Source organism: Callithrix jacchus, chromosome 4 (assembly GCF_049354715.1).
Source record: "Callithrix jacchus isolate 240 chromosome 4, calJac240_pri, whole genome shotgun sequence".
NCBI classification, from domain to species: domain Eukaryota; kingdom Metazoa; phylum Chordata; class Mammalia; order Primates; family Cebidae; genus Callithrix; species Callithrix jacchus.
In genome coordinates this window covers 23,405,941-23,432,100 of record NC_133505.1, presented here as the reverse complement: position 1 = coordinate 23,432,100, position 26,160 = coordinate 23,405,941, and the positions used below count along the sequence as shown (strand labels likewise).

The 26,160-nt window shown below is 45.0% G+C and overlaps 1 long non-coding RNA gene and 1 pseudogene across 1 annotated transcript in view; both read right to left on the bottom strand.

Annotated features, from left to right (window-relative positions):
* The window catches only part of LOC108591353 (uncharacterized), a 34,362-nt gene extending 10,400 nt beyond the window's left edge, over positions 1-23,962 (bottom strand). The window contains exon 1 of the long non-coding RNA XR_004741637.3: positions 23,767-23,962. This is a non-coding gene — a long non-coding RNA (uncharacterized LOC108591353). The remainder of the gene's footprint in view (positions 1-23,766) is intronic.
* On the bottom strand, positions 22,487-22,573 carry LOC118153406 (small nucleolar RNA U13; annotated as a pseudogene).
* Positions 23,963-26,160: the final 2,198 nt, after the last annotated feature.

Sequence of the window (26,160 nt, the reverse complement as noted above, 5' to 3'; positions counted from 1 at the left end):
GGACCTAATGAAACTCCACAGCTTCTGCACGGCAAAAGAAACAGTCACTAGAGTGGATCGGCAACCAACAGAATGGGAAAAAATCTTTGCAGTTTACCCATCTGACAAAGGGCTGATATCCAGAATTTACAAAGAACTCAAACGGATTTACAGGAAAAAAATAAACAAGCCCATTCAAAAGTGGGCAAAGGATATGAACAGACACTTTACGAAAGAAGACATATATGAGGCCAACAATCATATGAAAAAATGCTCATCGTCACTGGTCATCAGAGAGATGCAAATCAAAACCACATTGAGATACCATCTCACGCCAGTTAGAATGGCGATCATTAAAAAATCTGGAGACAACAGATGCTGGAGAGGATGTGGAGAAAAAGGAACACTTTTACACTGTTGGTGGGAGTGTAAATTAGTTCAACCATTGTGGAAGACGGTGTGGCGATTCCTCAAGGCCTTAGAAATAGAAATTCCATTTGACCCAGCAATCCCATTACTGGGTATATATCCAAAAGACTATAAATCGTTCTACTATAAGGACACATGTACACGAATGTTCATTGCAGCACTGTTTACAATAGCAAAGACCTGGAATCAACCCAAATGCCCATTGATAATAGACTGGATTGGAAAAATGTGGCACATATACACCATGGAATATTATGCAGCAATCAGAAATGATGAGTTTGTGTCGTTTGTAGGGATGAATCTGGAGAACGTCATCCTCAGCAAACTGACACAAGAATAGAAAATGAAACACCGCATATTCTCACTCATAGGCGGGTGATGAAAAATGAGAACACATGGACATAGAAAGGGGAGTACTAAACACTGGGGTCTATTGTGGGGAAAAGGGGAGGGCCGGTGGGAGGGGGAGGTGGGGAGGGATAGCCTGGGGAGAAATGCCAAATGTGGGTGAAGGGGAGAAGGAAAGAAAAGCACACTGCCATGTGTGTTCCTACGCAACTGTCTTGCATGCTCTGCTCATGTACCCCAAAACCTAAAATCCAATAAAAAATTAAAAAAAAAAAAAAAAAAAAAAAAAACTAAGAAGACATTTATTCAGGAAAAATGCCAAGATCTGGGGCCCAGGGCCTCTGAGAACCTTTGCTCCAGCCCAAAATACAAGTTACAAAAGGAAGAAGATGGAAAAACAAATAAATAGAAGAAAAAACAGTAATACAAGTTTCTCAAAAACAGTTCAACACACAACAGGGAAGCTATAATCATTAGAATTAGTATCAATAGAAATAAAATCATTTTTTTCTTTATTTCTTCTTTTAAAAATGAGATACATGTGCAGAACGTGCAGATTTGTTACATAGATATACATGTGCATGGTGGTTTGCTATACCTGTTGACCTGTCCTCTAAGTTCCTCAGCCCCCCCACTCCACAACAGACGTGTGTTGTTCCCCTCTCTGTGTCCATATGTTCTCAATGTTCAACTCCCACTTATGCGTGAGAACATGTGGTGTTTGGTTTTCTGTTCCTGTGTTAGTTTGCTGAGGATGATGGCTTCCAGCTTCATCCATGTCCCTGCAAAGGACACGATCTCATTCCGTTTTATGGCTGCATAATATTCCATGCTGGATATGTATCACATTTTCTTTATCTAGTCTACCACTGATGGGCATTTGGGTTGGTTCCATGTCTTTGCTTTTGCAAATAGTGCTGAAAGTCATTTCTACTGCCTATGCTTTTGGAAATGCATCTGAGGAGTGACCAAAAATGCCTCCCCTCACTCTCGGCCCCACAGCTTCATAGTACACAGGGACTAGGAGGTGGTACCTTCAAGTTCTGGCACACTTTGTTTCTTCCATTACTTCTACAAGCGCTATGGTGGGAAGACAGTGTCACTTTGGGGGGTCAGTGCTCGGGGCAACGGTGTGCCTGTCTGCAATACTATATTGTGTTGTAATACAATCTTTATCTGTATCTAACCATATTTATTAAAATATAATAATCTATCTGACATCATTGTTTTCTCTCAAGGCTCCATTCTGCCCCAAACTATTTTTCCCCTTGCTTTTAAACAGTGAGATTTGCAATTTGAATGTCAGACTGCTAAGGCCATGACTGTGGCTCTAGTTTTGAACAAGGAAGTGTGACTTGGAATCAAACATGTTCTGAGGAGCTGGGGGAAAGAACTGGTGGAGACTAGGGTGGGGAGAAGGAATCAGGGTGGTCAGAAATTAGCATGGGACAGGGCGCAGTGGCTCATGCCTGTAACCAGCACTTTGGGAGGCCGAGGAAGGTGGATCACCAGGTCAGGAAATCAAGACCATCCTGGTTGACATGGTGAAACCCCTTCTCTACTAAAACTACAAAAACTTAACCAGGCGTAGTGGCATACACCTGTAGTCCCAGCTTCTCGGGAGGCTGAGGCAGGAGAATCGCTTTAACTAAGGAGGCGAAGGTTGAGGTGAACCAAGATCACACCACTGCACTCCAGCCTGGGTGACAGAGTGAGACTCCATGTCAAAAAAAAAAAAAAAAAGTGCATGGAAGAACAGCAGCAAGAAAAAGACAAAAGAACATTCATTTAATTGGATTTATTCACGTTAAATTTTTATATTTCCATGTGCCCTTCTGAACCATATTTCCCCTCTGCAGCAAGAACCAAATGCCTCTGACCTCATGTTATTTAATTCATTATGCCACGTCAATCTAGCATCACCATTATAGAAAGGCAATCAGGCTAATGCCTAAGTTTTATTTTAAAAGTCAGTAAGCAATCTAGAAAGCTAAATTTTAGCAATATTAATTTTTTTTTTTGAGACGGAGTTTCCCTCTTGTTACCCAGGCTGGAGTGCAATGGCGCGATCTCGGCTCACCGCAACCTCCGCCTCCTGGGTTCAGGCAATTCTCCTGCCTCAGTCTCCTGAGTAGCTGGGATTACAGGCACGCACCACCATGCCCTAATTTTTTTGTATTTTTAATAGAGACAGGGTTTCACCATGTTGACCAGGATGGTCTCCATCTCTTGACTCTCGTGATCCACCCGCCTCGGCTCCCAAAGCAATATTAGTTCTTAAACAATGTTTGACATTTAAATCCAGAAATTTGATTTTTAAAGGTTTCCTAATTACATCACCAAAATCAGGTTGAATGAAAACCGCTTTTGTCTAAAATAGTTTTGCAGATGGCGATTGTTACACCATTGTATTGTTCCACTTTACACCCTACAATTTCACCGAAGGGCAGATAAAAATCAGCCAGGCCAGTTTCTGGACGTTACCCTCTCCTCCAGAGGACACGGCCCCAACGCAATCTGTCCCTTTTGGCCTGCCTTCACAGGGACCCTCCCGTACCTGCCTCTCCCAGAAAGGTTGGCAAATGTTTGTCCTGAACTGACAGATCTAGAAATGAGCAGCCAGGGGTACAGAGGCTGGGCCTTTGCTTTGGGACAAGGGCGACTTCCTGCTTCTGCCAGGAGGAGCCAAACGTTTTCTTGGAGTCATAGGAAGAGGGGACTCTCAACTTTGAGAGCCGTTCTCACTTCCCCTTTCCTCATTCCTTCATATCTAACAGACATTGGTCGCAGTTCTGTGCTCTGCCACACTCTGGGAATAAATATCAAGATGAGTTACCTCGGGCCTCCAGGCTCCTGGGCTATGGGGCAATCATGCCAGGACACAGTTACAACCCAGTGTGAAGGTACTGGACCCTGGAGAAGCCCAGGCTCCATGTGAGCTCATCAGAGCAGAGCCTAAACCAAGAAAGGAGTTGAGCAGTTGGAGGCAGGGAAGAGTGCCTGGAGGAGATGACCCTAACACATCCATTCAGCTGGTATTAATTGAGTGATTATCATGTGCCTGAACTTCTCTAAGTGCTGAAATACAGCATGGGGAAGAGATTGCTAATGGATAGAGGAATATGACAGAGAGTGCTCCAGGGCCCAGGGAGCTATATATATACTTTTTAAAAATAAAATATAGAACACATATTTTATCTAAAATATTTTATATATTATAATGATATAAATAGAAAATCTACATTTTATAAAATATATATTAAAATATATCTGTGTGTATATGTATATATAAACACACTTTGTGTGTGTATGTGTGTGTGTATATGTGTGTATATATACACACACACATACATATATATACCTGTGTATGTATATATACAAACACACTGTTTTGTTTTTTTTTTTTTAGAGAGAAGGGGTCTTGCTTTGTTCCCCAGGGTGGAGTGCAGTAGTATGATCACAGCTCACTACAGCCTTGAACTCTTGGGCTCAAGTGATCCTGCTGCCTCAGCCTCCTGAGTAGCTGGGACTACAGGTATGTGCCACCACACTTGGCTAATTGTTTAATTTTTTGTAGAGATGGGGTCTTGCTATGTTGCCTAGGCTGGCCTCAAACTCCAAGGCTCAAGATATCCCCCCAGCCTTGGCCTCCCAAAGTGCTGGGATTACAGGCATGAGTCAGTGATTTTCACTCTGAGACCCTAATGATAAGATGAAAGGAAATGCTTTTCTTTCTTTTTTTTTTTTTTTGTTTCTCCTTTTTTGAGATAAAGTCTTGCTCTGTCGCCCAGGCTGGAGTGCAGTGGCACGATCTTAGCTCATTGCAACCTCCACCTCCCGGGTTCAAGTGATTCTCCTGCCTCAGCCTCCTGAGTAGCTGGGATTGCAGGTGTGTGCCACCACGCCCAGATAATTTTTGTATGTTTAGTAGAGACAGGCTGGTCTTGAACTCCTGGCCTTAAGTAATCAGCCTGACTTGGCCTCCCAAAATGCTGGGATTACAGGTGTGAGCCATTGCACCTGGCCAGGAAACACTTTTCAAGAGGAAAAGAAATGGCCTGAAACAAGGACAAGCTTGCTGTGCCGTTAAAGTAGCAGAAAAAAAGAGCAGTGTGGCCAGAATTTAAGTGGGCCAAGGAAGCATGAAGGGACTCAGGTCAGCAGTTCAAACAATGGCCAGACCCAGCAAGGCTTACAGATTTGGATGGCTACAAAGTTGAATGATTACAAATTTTGATTTTATTGTATGGATTGTGGGAATTCATTAAAGGTTTTGAGCCAGAGAGTAACAAAATCAGATTTGTGGTTTTTATTTTATTTTATTTTTGAAACAGGGTCTTCCTCTGTCACCCAGGCTAGAGTGCAGTAGTATGATCTCAGCTCACTGCAACCTCCGCCTCCTGGGTTCAAGAAATTCTCCTGCCTCGGGCTCCAGAGTAGTTGGGATTACAGGCATTAACCACCATGCCTGGCTAATTTTTTTTATTTTTAGTAGAGACAGGGTTTCACCATGTTGACCATGCTGGCCTTGAACTCCTGACTTAAGGTGATGTGCCCACTTGGCCTCTCAAAGTGCTGGGATTACAGGCGTGAACCACAGTGCCCAGCCTAGATTTGTGTTTTAAAGTGGTCACCCAGCTGCATGGTCAGCCCAGGGAGTGGGGAGAAGGAAGAAAGCTTGAAGGAGGCAGCATGTGCACAGGCCCCGTGCACGAGAGGTGGCCCCGGCGATGCAAAGCCATTCTGGGTGGCCATTCTGGGTGCAGAGCAGCAGTTGGAATGGAGAGAGGCAAGCCCAGAGACTCGGGCCAGGGCAAGGCCAACAAGATTCTCCCATGCCACACCAAGGTTCTTATGTGCCACGCCTCACATACCGTGCCAAGCACAGTGGCATCATCTGGGGGCCTCAAAGCAGGACTGACATGATCATCATTTGCTAAACTCACTTGATAGTTTTTGTGTGTGTGTGGACCGCTCCAATATTGCTCAGGCTGGTCTTAAACTCCTCAGCTCAAGCGATCCTCCCAGCTTGGCCTCCCAAAGTGCTGGGATTACAGGCGTAAGCCACCATGCCCAGCTCTGATGGCTTTTCTATTGTGGGTAGTGTTGAGGCAATGAATTCCCCTAATAACAAGGACCAAGTATGTGGAATAAATTCTCTCTTTAAAGATCCAAATTTTACACTGTTTTTCAGAGTTACTAAAATGTATTAACATTCTTCACATTCTTCCACGTGAAGCAATGGTTTTCTCATTCTCCAAAGCTCAATGGGTAAAGGAGAGAAGCTGATTATTCCAACTTAGGATCTATGGATATAAAATATAGACTTCTATCAGAAATATAGATTTACATCAGAAATACACTAGTCCTTTAAAAAGAGATGCAGTGTTTCATAAGGATGTAGGTCCTATAGCCAACATGGCACCCAACTCGCCAGCTGTGTGACATGTGGGTCAAGTTGCTTATCTCTGGTTTCTGTTTCCCTGTCTGTAAAATGGGAGACAATACAATACCCACTGTATGGGGTAGTTATAAGGCTTACATAAATGAACATAAGTAAAGGGCCTAGACGAGAGCCAGGCACAGAGTAAACACCCATATGTGATTACTATCTTTATTTATTGATTTATTTTTGAGACAGTCTCGAACTGTTGCCCGGGCTGGAGTGCAGTGGCTCACTGCAACCTCTACCTCCCGGGTTCAAGCGCTTCTCATGCCTCAGCCTACTGAGTAGCTGAGATTGCAGGTGTGTACCACTGCACCCAGCCAAGTTTTGTATTTTTAGTAGAGATAAGGGGTTTCACCATGTTGGCCAAGCTAGTCTCAAAGTCCTGACTTCAGGTGATCTGTAAATCTTGCTTTCCCAAAGTGCTGGGATTACAGACGTGAGCCACCACGCCCGGCCGCCATCATTATTTTACTGTCGTTGCAATTTACTTTCTTAGTGCATTTCACACTACTAATCACTCACTTCCTTCTTAAACTTCCTTCCTTTGGCTTCTATGACTCTGGACTGCTCTGGTTTTCCTTCTTTTTTCCTTTCCAGATTGTTTTACTGCTTCCTCTTCATCCCCTCACCCTCTAGGAGTTCCTCAAAGCTCTGGCCTCGATCTCTTTCTCAGCAGTTCCACCCATGTGGGTGCTCTATGCAGATGAATCCCAGGCTATCTCTGTGCTTCTGACCTTCCTGCTGAGCACGTCAGCCATGCTTCCAACCTTGCTGCCCACCCGATGTCACAGGGCCTCTCCGGTTCAGTGGGGCCCTGCTGCTCACCATCTTCCCCAGACTGTTTCCTTCTGAGTTCTCTTTGTGAGTGCAGTCGCCCGTTTATCCAGACTAGAATCCCCAGTCACTCTCCCTCTCACTTGCTCTCCACACCCAACTGAGCAATGAAGTCCAGGCTGCGTCATTTCCTCCACATCTTTAGAATATGTCCCCTCCTTTCCTTTGCCATGGCTACCATCCTAGTCACAGCTGCCATTCACCTTAACTGTTGCAACCACCTCAAAATGGTCTCCTCGCCTTTGACATTTATTTATTATCTCAATTCATCTTAATTCCTAAGCGCGGTCTCTACACTGGCTTTGTGCTGCTCACAGTTAAAAGGCACCATTAAGGCTTGAATTGTATCAACCCTCCACCTCATCAAGCCTACTCCTACTACAGCCTCTCTACATCTGCACTTACCCTTGGGTCTCCTCCAGTCCAACCTGATCCCCTCATCTATACTTCACCTTCCAACCCTTTCATCTCCACTCCAGACTGTATTTATCTCATCTGCCCTTCTCTTCCCCCATACAGCCACCAAGTTCTGATTCCCATGGTCAGTACCCAGGTTCACTGCCAGAAACTAAGTGATTCTCATTAGGGCTGAACAATATACACCAGCTACCAATAGTCAGCCGGTCTCCAGATCCCCATCTAGCATGTAAAATGTAATCAGGGATGGGCGCAGTGGTTCACGCCTGTAATCCCAGCACTTTGGGAGGCCCAGGTGGGTGGATGACCTCACATGAGGTTAGGAGTTCGAGACCAGCCTGGCCAGCATGGTGTAACCCCGTCTCTACGAAAAATACAAAAATTAGCCCAGCATGATGGCGCACACCTGAAATCCCAGCTACTTGGGAGACTGAGGCAGGAGAATCACACGAACCTGGAAAGCAGAGGTTGCAGTAAGCTGAGATCACATCACTGCACTCCAGCCTGGGTGACAAGAGGGAAACTCCATCTCAAAAAAAAAAGATAACTAGGGATCCGTACACATTTGAGAAAAACAATGGATGAATTACAAACACTAAACTTGATGCTCTGAAGAAATTAGACCTTGGGGAAATAAGCACCATAGGAAAAGGATGAGAACCTTTAATTAAGTGTAATTAGTTTCCCAAGACAGATGCGCAAGGATGCCAAACCCATGAATGACTGGCTGCTCAGAAAAAGAAGCCATCAGAATTATTGGAAATTGAAGACTTGGGAAAATTCAGCTGATGCAAAAGAACCACAGAAGGGTGTCCATGAAGAATGAACTCATTAAATAGGAGATGGGGCTGATTCTCCCAAAATAAAGTTCAAAGATCAAGGAAATTTAAAATGTGAACTAGACATGAAGAAACATGGAGGATCCACAAGTTACAGCAGCTGTCTTACGGGATTCCAGAAGGACAAGACAACGAGGATTCAGAAGAGAAATAAAGACATTCCAGAAAGGCCAGGCACAGTGGCTCACACCTGTAATCCCAGCATTCTGGGAGGCTGACATGGGTTGATCACCTGAGGTCAGTAGTTCAAGACCAGCCTGGCCAACATGGTGAAACTCTCTGTCTCTAGTGAAAATACAAAAATTAGCTGGGTATGGTGGTGCTTGCCTGTAATCCTAGCTACTCGGGAGGTTGAGGAAGGAGAATCATTCAAACCCAGGAGGCCGAGATTACGGTGAGCTCAGATCCTGCACTCCAGCCTGGGCAACAGAGCGAAACCCACAAAAACTAAAAAAAAAAAAAAAGAAATTATAGAAGACTATTTCCTGGGGCTAAAAAAAGAGTCATGTCTCCATATTAAAAGGGCTCAATAAATAATGTACAAAAATAATGAAAAAGTCACTGTAAATATGTGGTAAGAGTTTAAAACTCCAAAGATAAAGGGCATATTTTTAAACTTCCTGGGAAGAAGGGGAGGAGGGAACAGATTGCCTACAAAGGAATGAAAGTTAGATATGCTGCCTTAGATTTCTAGTGAGCCTTTTTTAATAAAAAATAAAATAAAAATCAGATTTGTATTAGAGGTCTTATCAACAATACAAGAAGCTATAAGACAGTGGAGGACTGTCTTACAAATTCTATAGGGTTTTTGAAACTGGACATTCACACCCAGGCAAATTAGCTTTGAAGCAATGTAGGTAAAATAAACACATTCAGACACAGAAGGACTTAAAGTTACCCCTTAAAATTATTTTCAGAAAGAGTAATCTTGTAAGCTTAACCAAGTGGCAATTTAAAATTTTTAACAAGAAAGAATAATCTGATTATACACTTCAGCAAATGAATATGAAGCCAAGAGAGATAAAAACATGTAATTCAGCTGGGCATAGTGGCTCACGTCTGTAATCCCAGCACTTTAGGAGGCCACGGCAGGTGGATCACCTGAGGTCAGGAGTTCGAGACCAGCCTAACCAACATGGTGAAACCTGTTTCTACTAAATATACAAAATTACCCAGACATGGTGGCAGATGCCTATAATCCCAGCTACTTTGGAGGCTGAGGCAGGAGAATCGCTCGAACCTGGGAGGCAGAGGTTGCAGTGAGCAGAGATGGCACCATTGCACTCCAGCCTGGGAAACACAGCAAGACTCCATCTTAGAAGAAAACAAAATGTAATTCAAGAAAAGTGGTAAGTAAAACAATAGACTTATGATAAAATCTAAATATGTGCTGTTCAAAATGGTAAACAATAGCCACATATGGCTACTGAGCACCTAAAATGTAATTCAGTCTGAATTGAGAGTTGCTGAGAGTGTTAAACATACGCTTAAAACATTTTATGCAAGAAAAAACAATGTAAATAATTTTTATTTTATTTTTTTATTTTGAGAGGAGTCTTGCTCTGTCGCCCTGGCTGAAGTGCAGTGGCAAAATCTCAGTTCACTGCAACCTCCGCCTCCCAAGTAGCTGGGATTACTGGTGCCTGCCACTATGCCTGGCTAATTTTTGTATTTTTAGTAGAGACGGGATTTCACCATGTTGCCCAGGCTGGTCTCGAACTCCTGACCTCAGGTGATCCTCCCGCCACAGCCTCCCAAAGTGCTGGGATTACAGGCATGAGCCACCATGCCCAGCCTGTAAGTAATTTTTTGTACAGAGTCTGAGTTGAAATGATACTACTCTGAATATTATGGGTTAGATAAAAATATACATATATTTGGTTTTTTCTTTCTTTCTTTCTTTTTTGAAATGAAGTTTCATTCTTGTTGCCCAGGCTGGAGTGCAAATGGCACAATCTCAGCTCACTGCAACCTTCGCCTCCTGGGTTCAAGTGATTCTCCTGCCTCAGTATCCTGAGTAGCTGGGATTACAGACATGCACCACCATGCCCAGCTAATTTTGTATTTTTAGTAGAGATGGGGTTTCAGCATGTTGGTAAGGCTGATCTCGAACTCCTGACCTCAAGTGATTTACCCACCTCAGCCTCCCAGAGTGCTAGATTATAGATGTGAGCTACCACGTCCAGCCATAAATTATATTGTTAAAGAAAATTATTATTAAAATTAATTTCATTTGTTCCTCTTCCCTTTATAATGTGGCTATTAGAAAATTTAAATTACCTATGCAGCTTGCATTTGTGGCTAGCAATGTATTTCAATCAGATGGTGCTGGTCTAATTAATTGTGAATAATATAGCTGTGAAAATTAATACATTTTTTAAGAAATTATTCCCAAGAAAGCAATGAAATGCCACAATAAAAAGACAAATAGCTCAATTGAAAAATGAACTAAGGATCTGAACATACATTTCTCCAAAGAAGATACACAAATAGCCAATAAGTACATGAAGAGATGCTCACAATGATTAGTGAATAGGGAAATGCAAATCAAAACCACAGTAAGATTCACTTCACACCAGTAGGACGGCTGTAGTAAAAAAAAAAAGAAAAGAAAAGAAAGAAAATACCAAATGCTGGAGAGAATGTGGAGAACTTGGAACTCCACTACACCGACGGTAGGAATGCGAAATGGTGCAGCTGCTTTGAACGGCAGTTTAGTAGTTCCTCAAAATGTGAAATATGGAGTTAACACCTGGCCCATCAATTCAAGTCTTAGGAAAATAAAAACATGTATTTATACAAAAAGTTGTCAAGAATATTCACAGTGGCATTATTCATAATAGCCAGAAAGTGAAAGCAACCTAAATACCTACCAATTGATGAAGGGATAAACAAAATATGGGTCTATCCATACAACAGAATATTATTTAGCAATAGAAAATAAAGTGCTGAGCTGGGCATGGGGCTCACGCCTGTAATCTCAACACTTTGGGAGGCTGAGGCAGGTGGATCACTTGAGGTCAGGAGTTCAAGACCAGCCTGGCCAACATGGCAAAACGCAGGAGGTGGAGGTTGCAGTGAGCTGAGATCATGCCACTGCACTCCAGTCTGGTGACAGAGTGAGACTCTGTCTCAAAAAAAGAAAAAGAAACTCACATTCAATAATATTGAAGGAAGCAAAAATTCAGACAAAAATGAGAAATCATTTTACCCATCAGATTTTTTAAACTTTTAAAAATCTTAATAATCAGTCAGTGAGAGTTTGGGAAAATAGATACTTATATTTTGTCCTCATGGCATTTAAATTGATACAACCTTTATGGAACAACTTGAAAATAGTTATTAAAAATTTTAAAGTGCATATCTTTGAACTCCAGCAAATCCACTTCTCCATGTCTATCCGGGAGAAACACTGGGAAATGTATGCAGATGACCATGGTGTTTTCTATTGCTACATAACAAATTACTGCAAAATAGCTTCAAACAACACAAAAGCACTGTCTCGCAGCCTCTGAGGCTTAAGAGTCAGGCGCAGCTTAGCTGAGTCCTCCAGTCAGGATCTCAACAGATTTAAGTCAAGGTGTCAGCCCAGTGCATTTTCTTTCCTTAATATTTTTACCTTATTTTTTTCTTTTTAGAGATGAGTCTTTCTTCGTTGCCCAGGCTGGTCTCAAACTCCTGGGCCCAAGCAATCTTCCTGACTCAGTCTCCCAAAGTGCTGGGATTATAGGCATGCACCACTGTGCCCCACTAGCCCAGTGCATTTTTTCTTTCCTGCCTTCTTTCCTTCCTTCCTTCTTTCCTTTCCTTCCTTCCTCCCTTTCTTTCTCCTTCCTTTCTTCCTGCCTTCCTTCCTTTCTTATTCTTTTCTTTTTTTTTTAATTGAGACAAAGTCTCACTGTGTCACCCAGGCTAGAGTGCAGTGGCACAATCTCAGCTCACTGCAACCTCTGCCTCCCAGGTTCAGGTGATTCTCTGGTCTCGGCCTCCTGAGTAGCTGAGATTACAGGCACCCCACCACCATGTCTGGCTAATTTTTGCACTTTTTTAGTAGAAATGGGTTTTCACCATGTTGGACAGACTGTCTCAAACTCCTGACCTCAAGGGATCCACCCACCTCAGCCTCCCAAAGTGCTAGAATTACAGGCGTGAGTCACTGCACCCAGCCCTTTTTTTCTTTTTAGAGACAGGGTCTCCCTCTATTGCCCAGGCTAGAGTGCAACGGCACAATCACATCTTACTGCAGCCTCAACCTCCTGGGCTCAAGCAATCCTCCCACATCAGCCTTCCAAGTAACTGGGAGCATGGACATGCTCCACCATCCTCAGCTAACTTTAATTTTGGTCGAGATGAGGTGTCACTATGTTGGCCAGGCTGGTCTTGAACTCCTGGCCTCCAGTGATCCTCCCACCTCAGCTTCCCAAAGTGCTGGGGTTATAGGAGTGAGCCACTGTAGCAGCCAGCCCAGTGCATTTCCTCTGAAGGCTCAGCAAGGGAAAGATCTGCTTCAGAGCTCCCTGAGGTTGTTGGCAGAATTCATTTTTTCATGGTTATGTGGGGTGCCCATTTTCCTGCTAGATGTCAGAGAGCACCCACTCTCAGCAACTAGAGGTCCTGGGAGGGCTCACATGACCTGACCTCATAACTCCCTTCCTTATGCCCCCTCACACTTCCAATCTCTCCCTTTAGGGATCCCCTTTTAAGAGATCCCCTGATGAGGACAGACCCACCCAGGATAATCCCAGTCAATTAACCCAATCACAGGGTTGTACGCCATCCAGTTTCAGTGTCCTGCCCACACTCCAGAAGAAGGGATGACACAGAGAAGGGGCACTGAGATGGGTGGGATTCTCGGGGCAATATCAGAATTCTGGCTGGGCAAAGTGGCTTACATATGTAATCCTAGCACTTTGGGAGGCTGAGACAGGAGGATCACTTGAGCCCAGGAGCTTCAGGCAAGCCTGAGCAGCATAACAAAACCCTGTCTCTACAAAAAATACAAAAATTAGCCAAGCATGGTGGTGTATGCCTGTAGTCCCAGTTACTCAGGAGTCTGAGGTGGGAAGATCGCCTGAGCCCAGGAGGTTGAGATTGTAGTGAGCCAAGATTGTGCCACTGTACTCCAGCCTGGGCAACAGAGTCAGACCCATTTTTTTTTTTTTTTTTTTTGAGACAGAGTATTACTCTGTCTCCAAGGCTGTAGTGCAGTGACATGATCTTGGCTCACTGCAACCTCTGTCTCCCAGTTCAAGCAATTCCCCTGCCTCAGACTCCCAAGTAGCTGGGATTACAGGCATGTGTCACCATGACTGGCTAATTGTATTTTTAGTAGAGACAGGGTTTTACCATGTTGGTCAGACTGGTCTTGAACTCCTGACCTCAGGTGATACACCCACTTCAGCATCCTGAAGTGCTGGGATTACAGGCATGAGCCACCTCGCCTGGCCAACACCCTTTTTTTTAAACCTCAGAATTCTGCCTGCCACCCCATGTTCAAGGATGTTCCTGCCAGTAGAGAGTTGGTAAGGATGAAAAACTGGAAGCAATGTAGAAATGGGTAAATACATTGTGAATGCTTATACAGACTATGTACATCTATACTAGGAATATTGGACTGAGTTGTAAAATTGAATGAAATAGATCAAGGTGACATAACTAATACAAAAAAGTCAAGTTTCGGAATAGTACATACAGTACGAGCCCATGTATGTATTAACAAATAAATGCTAGCTTCCTGCCTCTACCTGTGTCCTCTGAAATCCTCTATTCTCTGCCAGAGAGGACTTTTTAAAATTCAGACCTGACGAGGCCACCAGCCCCTGCGTCCACCCTGCCTCCAGGTTTAAAATCTGACCTTGGATTCCCTTCATTCTTAGGATAAAGCCTAAACAGATCTTTAACCTAGCCTGGGATGTGGCCCTGGCCAGTCCCTGCCACCCCATGCTCCAGCCACAGTAATCTGGGTGCACAGTTCAATCTGGGTGCACTGAGTCTCACCAGTGACTTCTCTGCTGAAATGCTCTCTAGCCATCCCCCTTACACCTGGCCAATTCAATTCATGCTTTCAGTCTCAATTCTAGCCGGGCACAGCGACTCACGCCTGTAATCCCTAGCCCTTTGGGAGGCTGAGGCTGGAGGATCACTTAAGGCCTGGAGTTCATGAACAGCTTGGGCAACATAGTGGGACGCTGTCTTAAAAGAAGAAAAAGGGAAGGAAAGAAGGAAGGAAGGAAAAAAGGAAGGAAGGAAGGAAGGAAGGGAGGGAGGGAGGGAGGGAGGGAGGGAGGGAGGGAGGGAGGGAAAGAAGAAGAGAAAGGGAAGGAAGGAAGGAAGGAAGGAAGGAAGGAAGGAAGGAAGGAAGGAAGGGAGGGAGGGAGGGAGGGAGGGAGGGAGGGAGGGAGGGAGGGAGGGAGGGAAAGAAGAAGAGAAAGGGAAGGAAGGAAGGAAGGAGGGAGGGAGGGAGGGAGGGAAGGAAGGAAGGAAGGAGGGAGGGAGGGAAAGAAGAAGAGAAAGGGAAGGAAGGAAGGAAGGAAGGAAGGAAGGAAGGAAGGAAGGAAGGAAGGAAGGAAGGAAGGAAGGAAGGAAGGAAGGCCAGCCAGGCGAGGTGGCTCACACCTGTAATCCCAGTCCCAGCACTTTGGGAGGCCGAGGCGGGTGGATCACGGGTTCAGCAGATCGAGACCAGCCTGGCCAACATGGTGAAACCCCGTCTCTACTAAAAATACAAAAATTAGCCGGGCATGGTGGCACGTGCCTGCAATCCCAGCTACTCAGGAGACTGAGGCAGGAGAATAGCTTGAACCTGGGAGGCCAAGGTTGCAGTGAGCTGAGATCATGCCACTGCACTCCAGCCTGGCCCACAGAGTGAGATTCCATCTCAAAAAAAGAAAGAAAGGAAAGAAAAAAAAAATCTCAATTCACATGGCTCTCCCTTCCCAAATCCCCTGTCTGCCCACAGACCCGCCAGATACCCTGTCACAAGCCCTACCCATGCTCCCTCACACTCCCACAGTTAGAGTTAGTAAGGCTTCATTTATGTGTGCCTGGATCAGACCATTTATCAGATCCATAACTGTCTTCCCCAAACGACCTTAACCTCCACAAGGGCGGGACCTTATCTGGCTGTGATTACCATTGCGCCTCCAGTGCCTGCTGCACTATCTGGCACCAAGCAGAGACTCAATCAGTATTTGTTCCATGACTCTGGCCGTTCTGTCCCTTTCTCATCAGATTTTGCACACCGTGCCCATGCACTTCCACATCTCCAGGCCTGGGCATGTCATTTCCTCTTTCTAGAAGGCCTTTCCACTTTTGAATTGCCTGGCAAACTTGTACTGATTTTGCAAAGCCCAGTTGCAATGGCCCCACTTGAAGCCAAGATAAAATCAAGAGGGAGAATGCCAAAATGTGAATAATGATGGGTGAGATTGGAAGTGATATTTATTTCTGTTTTATGCTTTATAAATGTCTTGCAATGAGTAGCTATTACTTTCATAATTATAAAAAGTAAAATAATTTCTCTTTAAAAATATATATTTGCTTCATGAAGCAACAAATGAATTCCCTTCTCAGTCTTCGAGATCCACCTTCTCATGGGAACTTGGTCTTTCGGTTCTTGTCAGACACCCCCTCGTCGATGTGTATCTGTCTCTGGGTACTCAGTGTCCTGTACCAGATTGTTTGCTCACAGGCCAAAGCGTCCCTCCTAGTCTGAACTCTTCTTCTCCATTGCAATCAGCCCAGTGTTCACTCTAGAGAAGAGCTCAGTCAACGCATAATGAAAGAATGAATGGAAAAGCAATGTTCCTGCCTCATCATCTCCACTTTTTCCAGTGGATGTCCTGTTTGGGGATGGCCCTGGGTCTCTGAGGCTCACTGAAGTAAGCAGCCATTCTTCCTGCATGAAGGGTGGAAAAGTCTCTGGGGGCACAGACCACTGCAGTGGCTGGGAGAGAGGGAGTCCTTCCCGGGAGGAAGAAGATGGCAACAGTGAGTGTGACAACAGGCAATGGGAAGCGTGTCAGCGCTGGGGACAAGGAATCCCCAGTGCAAGGAATATGGTGTCTCAGGCAGGAAGAGCCCCACACAATGTGGAGCCCCAAGGGAAGCCTCTGTTCTGAGTGAGACATCAGAGAGAGACCCCCACAGGGCCCATCCCAGGGCCCTGCACTGTGCCCAGCTGGTCCACAGGCCAGAAATGGAAACCTGACACTGATTTCTGTGCCCTCCAAACCCATGTTTTCTGAGCAGCTTCCCCTCTGCCCCTTGGCTTGCATGCCCCTCCTCCTCAGCTGCAGGGTCTAAATTAATGAAGAGTCCAGTGGCAATAGGGGCGGGGAAGTGAAAGGGAAAGTGATTGAGTGCAGAGCAGGAAAATTAAGGCATGAAAACGCTTTTAAGGGTATAAGCTGAAAGTATACTTCGTCAACTGTTGAAATTGGTGCCCCTTTAGCGGGGCATGGTGGTGCGTGCCTGCAATCTCAGCCACTCAGGAGGCTGAGGCGGAGGATAGCTAGAGCCCAGGAGGTTGACGCTGCAGTGAGCCATTCTCGCACCGCTGCACTACAGCCTGGGCAACAAACAAGACTTTATCTGAATAAATAAATAAAATAATTTTAAAATTAAAGAAAAAAAAAAGAGGTTGGCCACTGTGGCTCATGCCTGTAATCTCAACACTTTGGTAGGCCTAGGTGGGTGGATCACTTGAGGTCAAGAGTTCGAGACCAGCCTGGCCAGCATGGTGAAACCCCGTCTCTACTAAAAATACAAAAATTAACCGGATGTGGTGGCGCGCACCTGTAATCCCACCTACTTGGGAGTCTGAGGTAGGAGAATTGCTTGAACCCGGGAGGTGGAGGTTGCAGTGAGCCAAGATCGCATTGCACTCCAGTCTGAGCAACAAGAGTGAAACTCTGTCTCAACAAACAAACAAACAAACAAATTAATTAATAAATTTTACCTAACAAGCACATTCAGATTTTCAAGAACATCGGCCCTAGCCCTCACTTTGGGGCCTTTACTGGGCAGAGAGGAACGTGCAGCAGTCGTCAGGAGGCATTCTGGAAACAAGACTGCGCTGGATTGCAGAAGAGCCACGCCAAGCGACAAACGGGAAGGAAGGGAAAAGGCCTCTCAGCACTTTCAAAGCAGAAACACAAAATACTGTCCCCACCCTCCTCTCTCCATCTCCAAATGTCTTTAGTAACTTAAATTTGGAATTAGGGTGAAATAAAGCCATCCAAATACCCCTTCCTCTCCAGTCTATGCCACAAGGAATCTACTCACTGATGCTGACCTTGTCTACTCACTGATGCTGTGTGGGGATAAGTTATTTGCGTGGGGATAAGAGAATCAAAGAAAATTTAAGCTACATGTTTAAGTTAGTGGGGTTATGCAGGAAGATAGTCTTTTTCCTGCCAAATAAAGTGGTTACAAGGGGCTGGGCATGGTGGCTCACACCTATAATCCCAGCACTTTGGGAGGCAGAGGCGGGTGGATTACTTGGGTCCCGGAGCTCAAGACCAGCCTCTGCAACATAGTGAAACCCTGTTTCCACAAAAATTAGCAGGGTGTGGTGGTGCATGACTGTGGTCTCAGTTACTTTGGTGGCTCAAGCCTGTAATCCCAGCACTTTGGGAGGCCAAGGTGGGTGGATCACCAGAAGTCAGGAGTTCAAGAGAGGCCAGCCTAACCGACATGGTGAAACCTCATCTCTACCAAAAATACAAAAATAAGCTGGATGTGGTGACTGGTCCCTGTATTCCCAGCTACTGCAGAACCTGAGGCTGAGGCAGGAGGATCACCTGAACCAGGAGGTCGAGGCTGTGGAGTGAGCGAAGATTGTGCCACTGCACTCTGGCCTGGGTGACAGCGCGAGACTCAGTCTCAAACAACAACAACAAGTAGTTACAAGGGAATTTTCTCTGGGAAAGTTTCCCTTTGGAAGAATCGAAGGAAAAAAATGTCACTATTGCATTGGAAAATAACGAAACCCAAGAAAGGGTATGAGAAAGGTAACATACCAGGGGAGTGGGCATGGGTGACACAATTAAACACCTAGCAGACGATGTTACTGTGGGGTTCTTGGCTTAATCTGAATAAACCACATACTTTTATCATCTTAGGGAATTGTGATACAGTTCAATTCTCAAATAAAATTACTCTTAATTGGTTTTAATTTTTTTTTTTTAAAGATGGAGTTTCACCATATTGGTCAGTCTGGTCTCGAACTCCTGACTTCAGGTGATCCACCCACCTCAGCCTCCCAAAGTGCTGGGATTACAGGCGTGAGCCCCCGTGCTCAGCTGGTTTTAATTTTTTAAATATTAGCAGAGGTGAGAAGGCATTAAATCAAACAGAAAGCAATATAAAAAACAAACTTCAAAAAATATGAGAATTGGCCAGGCATGGTGGCTCTAGCCTGTAATCCCAGCACTTTGGGAGGCCGAGGTGGGTGGATCACCAGAAGTCAGGAGTTCGAGAGAGACCAGCCTGACCGACATGGTGAAACCTCATCTCTACCAAAAATACAAAAATAAGCTGGATGTGGTGGCTGGTCCCTGTATTCCCAGCTACTCCAGAACCCGAGGCGGGAGAATTGTTTGAACCCAGGAGGTGGAGGTTGCAGTGTGCTGAGATCATGCCACTGCACTCCAAGAGTGAGACTCTGTCTCAAGAAAAAAAAAGAGAGAGAGAAAGAGAGAAATGTTGCCTTATTTCTGTGCTCCTTCCTCAGATGTTGCCACCCATCTAAAAACAAAAATTTCTTTCTCTTTTCTCTCCTTATTCAAATAATTGAGAGCATGCCTCCTCCTTTTGCACTCCATGATTCAGGCATCAAATATCCAACCTCTACCCCAGCGTAAGTTTTGGCCTCTCTCTCTCTCTCTCTCTCTTTATCTCTCTCTCTCTCTCTCCCCCCCCGCTCCTCCGGTGGGTACACAAAACTCTCCAATCAGTTGATCACAGTGGAGTGGCTCTACCCACTGTCATAAAGCAAAAGATGACAACAAGAAACTTTCTGTAAAATGTCAAGTAAACCATACACACACCACCGCCACCTTTATCTTCAACTGCTGGAACTGCTCCTAGCAAGCTTTCTACTTCAGGGGAAGGCAATGTATACTGTACACACACACACACACACACACACACACACACACACACAAGACATTTGGGGGTTGCTGGTTTAAGATGCAAAAAATGAAGGCCGGGCACAGTGGCTCATGCATGCAATCCCAGAGTTTTGGGAGGCCAAGGCAGGAGGATTGTTTGAGTTTAGGAGTTCATGACCAGCCTGGGCAACATAGCAAGTCCTCATCTCTATTAAAAATCAAAGAAATTACCTAGGCATGATGGTGCACATGCCTATAGTCAGGAGGCAACTACTCAGGAGGCTGAGGTGGGAGGGTCACTTGAACCTGGGAGGTTGAGGCTGCAGTGAGGTGTAATTATGCCACTGCGCTCCAACCTGGACAACAGAGCAAGACCCTGTCTCGAAAATAAGTAAGTAATAAAATGAGAAAATGTACATTTTGTTTGAGACACTTATTAAGTGTGGGCTGTATTTAGTCTCTCCTAACAAATTAAATGTTGCCAAAATGGCCAAAATAATGATCCAAGTGAGTCTGGGACATAGCAGGCAGAGTGGTCTCTGCTCTTTCCCTTAGATCACCCTTTCTGGAGGAACTCAGCTGCCATTTCATGAGGACACTCAAATAGACATTTGGAAAGGCCCACGTAGTGGTCAGTAGCTAAGGCCGCCTGCCAACAGCCATGTGAATATGCCATCTTGGAAGATCATTCAGCCCCAGTCAAGCCTTCAGATGACTGGAACTTCATGAGAAAGCTAAGCTGCTCCCAAATTCCTGACCCACAAAAAACTGTGACGTAATAAATGCTTGCTGTTTTAAGCCACTAGGTTTTAGCGTCATTTGTTATACAGCCAAAGATAACGAATACAGGCCTCTACCCTACTGTGTTCAAGCCTCTAGAGATATAATGGTATATAGGATAGCTCTGTGGCCTCACAGAACTCTACCTATTAGACAATACAGACAAAAAACAGTTCATATTCAGTGACAAATGCTCTAATAGGAAGAAAGAGGACCCAGCGGGTGGGAGTTTGAGGATAGGGAGAGAGGAGAACCACCTAGCCCAGTCTGGGAGGTCATATCTAAGTGACATCTAAGCTTCAGATCTAAAATATAAGCAGGAATTGGCCAAGTGAGAGCATACCAGGAGAGGGGAGAACAGTCCAGGCAGATGGATTAGCATGTACTGAAGACTACATAGGCAAGATGTAGCATATGAAAGTGGAGAATTATGAGTGTGATGGGAGGGCATAGAGCAAAAGCTGAGGCCAGGCCATACAGGGCCTTGTGAGCCCTACCAAAGCATTTAAACTTTATCTTAAGAGCAGTAGCAACCCTTGGAGAGTTTTAAGAAGGGGACTCACATCATCCAAGTTGCATGGATTGGCAGGATCAAGAATCCACACAGGGAAGAGATGATGATGGCATGAACTGAGGTGGCAGTGACAGGGTGAAGAGAAATAGATAGGCACCATTATGGAATGGAACTTGTTAAAGGATTAGCTGTTGTTGGGCGAGGGAATGGGAAGAATGGAGAATGATGCCAAAGGCCCTAGCTTTGGCCAATTGATGGCCAGTAGTGCCCTTCTCAGGGATAACGCAAGAGGGCTTGGGGCAAAGAGGACAAGTTAGGTGTTGGACCTGTTGAGTTTGAGGTTACTCAAGCCACAGCCTTGTGCATACATGTGCACCCAAGAAGAAAGATACAGTCTGAAGATAGAGACTCCGAAGCCATTCACATAGAGCTGACAGTAGAAGCCCTGATCATGAATGAGATGTCTGAAAATGAGAGTACCTTGAAATGAGAGAATAAATATATCTTTGGAAACCACCCACCCTGAAAGCAAAGCATCGATCAGAGAGAGAGGAAGAAAACCAAGAGAACAGATTCATTTAAAAGATGACAGCAGCAAATGATGTAGAGAAATCAGATAAGAACTGTGATGATGTGCCCCTTAACTATAGCAAAAGACACCATCCAAGACCTTGGCAAGCATGTCAATTTCAAGGATGCTCATTTGAGGTCAAGAAGAAGTTCTTAATAGTTTTAAATTTTAAATGTATTAGAAAGACTTCTTTTTCCTTATGATGAAGGGAGAGCTACTCAGCCACTGGCATCACCCAAAAAAATCTCTTTCTAAGCAGATGCTCCTCGTTGGATTAGCACAATGGCCCCATGTTTCCCCTAAGGCCAACAGAGAGCTCACTAAAACAGGGTCATGTGAAACATAGCAGGAGCCTCCTGCTAAAGGCTCAGAAGCCAAAAGATGCTTTAATGGACATGCTTTAAAACACAACCAGCATATCCAGCCAAACTAAGCTTCATAATGAAGGGAAAAAAAATAGAAAAAAACCACAACCGGCTTCATTCAGTGTCCTTCCAGAACACAGGAAGCAAAGTATTTCTTTTCAGAGAAACAAAGAGGAGAGGACTTAATTTCTAGTGCTGTGTAAGTATAGCAGAACCCTGTCCAGAAAGTCCATAGCATGTGTTTCTTTCTCTGGACAGAATAGCCTCAATGCCTGAGTTTGATATTAGCTCATCACCCTGCACTCATTACTTAGCCTCTTCAAATCTCCATTCCTTCATCTGTAAAATAAGGGTGAATACAGAACTCACCATAAAGGGCTAAGGATTCCGATTACTGAGCACTGTGCTTGGCACACAGTAAGAGTTCAGGGGAGGGCTGGGCGCGGTGGTTCACGCCTGTAATCCCAGCACTTTGGGAGGCCGAGGCAGGTGGATCACGAGGTCAAGCGATCGAGATCATCCTGGTCAACATGGTGAAACCCCGTCTCTACTAAAAATACAAAAAAAATGAGCTGGGCATGGTGGTGCGTGCCTGTAATCCCAGCTACTCAGGAGGCTGAGGCAGGAGAATTGCCTGAACCCAGGAGGTGGAGGTTGCGGTGAGCCGAGATCGCGCCATTGCACTCCAGCCTGGGTAACAAGAGCGAAACTCTGTCTCAAAAAAAAAAAAGAGTTCAGGGGAATGTTTTGTTATAATAGTAAAGTTTTGCAATGAATATTATCACTACTAGATTCAAGGCAGAAATCTTTCTTGTTGCACTGTTTTCTGGTGTGTGCTTTTGTTTCATGTCTTATGGGTAAAGTGCCAACATCTTAACAAGGTTTCACATACATGCAAAAACCCAATCATAATGCTTATGAACTACAAAAGGGCCTCTCTTTGCCTTGTAACTCATGACTCTGCAGGTCTTTCTCAGCCCTCTCCATCCCAACTTGCACCTCCGCCATCCCTTTTCTGCCTGTAGCCCTGCTCTTAGAAGCAGAAGATGAGTCTCATTATTTTATCTCATTTTTTATTTTTATTTTATTTTTTGAGATGGAGTCTCACTCTGTCACCAAGCTGGAGTGCAGTGGTATGATCTCGGCTCACTGCAACCTCCGCCTCCTGTGTTCACGTGACTTTTCTGACTCAGCCTCTCAAGTAGCTGGGACTACAGGTGGGTGCCACCACGCACAGCTAATTTTTGTATTTTTAGTAGAGACAGGTTTTCACCATGTTGGCCAGGATGGTCTCCATCTCTTGACCTCGTGATCCACCCACCTTGGCTCCCAAAATGCTAGGATTACAGGCCGGAGCCACCGCACTCAGCCTCTTTTTTCTTTTTTTTTTGAGATGGAGTGGCTCTGTCATCCAGGCTGGCATGCAATGGCACAGTCTCGGCTCACCGCAACCTCCGCCTCCCAGATTCAAGCAATTCTCCTGCCTTAGCCTCCCAAGTAGCTGGGATTACAGGTGCCCGCCACCATGTCTGGGTAATTTTTGTATTTTTAGTAAAGACAGGGTTTCACCATGTTGGCCAGGCTGGTCTTGAACTCCTAACCTTGTGATCGGCCACCTTGGCCTCCCAAAGTGCTGAGATTACAAGTGTGAGCCACTGCACCCAGCCTATTTTATTTTAGAGACAGCGTCTCTCTCTGTTACCCAGGCTGGAGTGAACTACAAAAGAGGCCCTTTTGTAGTTCATAAGCATAACTCAGCTCACTGTAGCCCCGACCTTCTGGGCTCAAGGGATCCTCCCACCTAAGCCTCCCGAGTAACTGGGACTACAGGCACACACACACTGCCATGTCTGGCTAATTTTTTTAATTTTTATTTTTTGTAAAGACAGGGTCTTTACAAAAGATGGCTATGTTTCCCAAGATGGTCTCGAACTTCTGGCCTCAATCCATACTCCCATCTCGGCCTCCCAAAGTGCTGAGATTACAGGTGAGTCACTGCACCTGGCCTCATTATTCTTATCACACACCCGATGTCTAGTATAGTGCCTGGCATGTAGCAGTACATTAATAATGCTTGTGGGATGAGTGAATAATAAATTCTAAGTTCATCTCCCAAAATATACTTACTATAGCAGATAAATGTTGCTTCTAGGAATGAGGAGCTGAGGAAAGGCTGGTGAGTCTGAAGAGAGAAGGACCTGAGGCTTGCACCAGATTCCGGATGAGGAGCATGGAGATCCACTCTGAAGTGAAGAAGTTTGGCCAGATAATGAGCAAAGTGACAGAGCAGCCTGACCGCACGGCAGGAAGGAAAGATAACAGCACTGTGGGGTTTGTTGGTTTTTTTTTGTCCTTGCAGGGGAACTCCCTTCATAGGCAACAGAACAGACAGAGCAGTTCAAGATGAATGTGTCTCTCTTGGTAAATGCTGAGGAGTGCACATTTCTATCACATCATTAATCAGGAGGTAGAAGAGGGAGGGTTCTGGTGAACAGTGATGATTTGGGAACACCAAAAAAACAAACAAACTCCAAACATAATCCCGTGAAAACCCAACAAATTACATGACATTTCAAACCCAGCAGGAGACAAAACACAGACCCCCAAAGAGGAAGTGATGTGTTCACCCCAGTCAAACAATGAGGTCGACACGTTGAAGGGGAAAAACAAAACCAAGTACAAAGGGACAACCTAAATTCCTTAAAAGAGAACGGAGGTTGTGACTGAGATCCCATTCCTGGCCTCTCAATCCTATCTCCCACAACCAGTCAAGCCTGTGGTGAGCTAAGGACACATGTTCTGGAATGAACCAAGAGAAACTAAAGCCTCCTCTCTTCAGAGACAAAACCTCATGCAAATGACATCATTTGAAGTCACCACAGAAAAGAACAGGCCGAGTGGGAAGGGGACATCATGGAATGGATAGTAGTGGGAAAGGTGACTAATTTGAAGATGGCCTAGAGTTGACAATAAAGATGAAATCTTCCATGTAATGCTGGTTTGCAGGAATCAGATCTTGAATCCCAGTTATCACAAAGAAATGCAAACATTAATGAGGTATTCCCAGTGCCTCTAGGGGAATTCCATTTTCATCCTTCATTTAACTGAGAAACTGAGGTGCAAAGAAACGAAGGAAACTGCCTGAAGGATGACAGTGTGAGTCAACAGCCCGACCAGGAAGCCGGGGCTGCGACTCCTTACTTCCTGGTTTTCTCTATAAATACGAAGAGTACATTCCCTTCCTCTCAGAATCGGTTTGTGGCAGCAGTTCTCTAGCTTAGAAAGGCAGCTTTCCAGGAGAAAAGACGCAGGCATTTGGCTCCTGCTGGGGAGGGGCAAGGTAACCTGACATCAGGTCCACAGGTCCACAGAAACTGAAATTTCTTCCAAGATGGGGCTTTCCCTTTCCTTCGCCTGGAAAATCAATTTGCGCTGATGCCCTGACTTCCTCTTCTTAGAGGAGTGTCCCGCCTGCTCACCATTCTAAAGCAGCGGCTGCACAAATTAGCAGCACTCTTTGTCCCTAGAGCTCCGGAATCCGATTGTGTTCCAGTGTGTGCCACAAGCCTCGATGTGTGCTGTGCATTGTAAAACACTGGCACGTGCTTCCGCAAAGAATTTTGTTCTTCTTAACGGCCACCAGAAAGTTTGTTTGGCCATCCATCCCACTGAAGCAAAAAAAGAGAAGAAAGAGAAGAAAAGGCTGTGAACCGCTTATTAGAAGCTTCCAAAGCTGAGTGGAAGTTTAACCAATTTCAGGGAAAGCACACACACACTAAACCCCCTACTGCTTGAGGACTTTCCACTTTTGCATGCACTGGAGCTGGATTCTGGAGCAAAGGGCAGCAGTGATTATTCTAGAGGTTATGTCATAGATGGTGTAACATTACCTTCTGCCCATTGGGATCTTATCAGCCATGTGTGCCTGATCTATTTTGAGACCCATCTGAGCCTGCTACCTGGGACATGGGTAGTGTTAACAAATCAACATACAGCTGACAAGAGTTTAACCTGCCTCGTCTGGTGAAGAATAGTCAGAGCGAACTGTCTTTCAGCAGCGGCAGCTGAATTTGTGATTTGAAACATTGCTTTCTTGCCTAAGAGCAGGACAGAGAAAGAAAAAGAAAAAAGAAAGAAAGGAAATAATTGCTTTCTCTTCTAAAGCTAATTTAGAGGCACAGTGTAAAGTGCAATGTGACCCCAAATCAACCGAGTAGGGGAAACACACACACACAGACGCAGACACACGCACACGTTTTTACTTAGGTCGCTTTGTTATTCAGCAAGAAGAAAAATTATTAAAAAGTCGCCGGGTGCGGTGGCTCACTCCTGTAATCCCAGCACTTTTGGAGGCTGAGGAGGGAGGTCGAGACGAGACTGACCAACATGGTGAAACCCCATTTTTACCAAAAATATAAAAATTAGCTGGGCATGGTGGCAAGTGCCTGTAGTCCCAAGTACATGGGAGGCTGAGGCAGGAAACTCGCTTGAACCCAGGAGGCGGAGGCTGTGGTGAGAGCA